This window comes from Canis lupus, chromosome 9 (assembly GCF_048164855.1).
Source record: "Canis lupus baileyi chromosome 9, mCanLup2.hap1, whole genome shotgun sequence".
NCBI classification, from domain to species: Eukaryota; Metazoa; Chordata; class Mammalia; order Carnivora; family Canidae; genus Canis; species Canis lupus.
In genome coordinates, this window is record NC_132846.1 from 42,798,881 (window position 1) to 42,799,208 (window position 328).

Here is a 328-nt window from a genome sequence, read left to right on the forward strand (position 1 = left end):
CAGCAAGTGTTAGTTAACTGCTTATAAAAGTTTTCTTTCTTACTCTCAGAAAATTATTTTTTTTGAGAATTATTTTTTCTTCAATTAGGAAAGAATAACCACACCTCTTAACTCACTGGCATATTCAGGAGCACCCCAAAATTCAACAATCATCCCAATAAACTTATCAGTAAAACACATACTATGAAGGGGGAAAAAGGGAAACTATCCACACATCCTTTATGTCTGCAGAGAAAGCTCTTTTTAGGAGACTGTCCCATGTGCCAATCTGAGCATAAGAATGTGACTGATATTCTTAGCATAATTTTTTTTTAAAAAAAGGAACAAC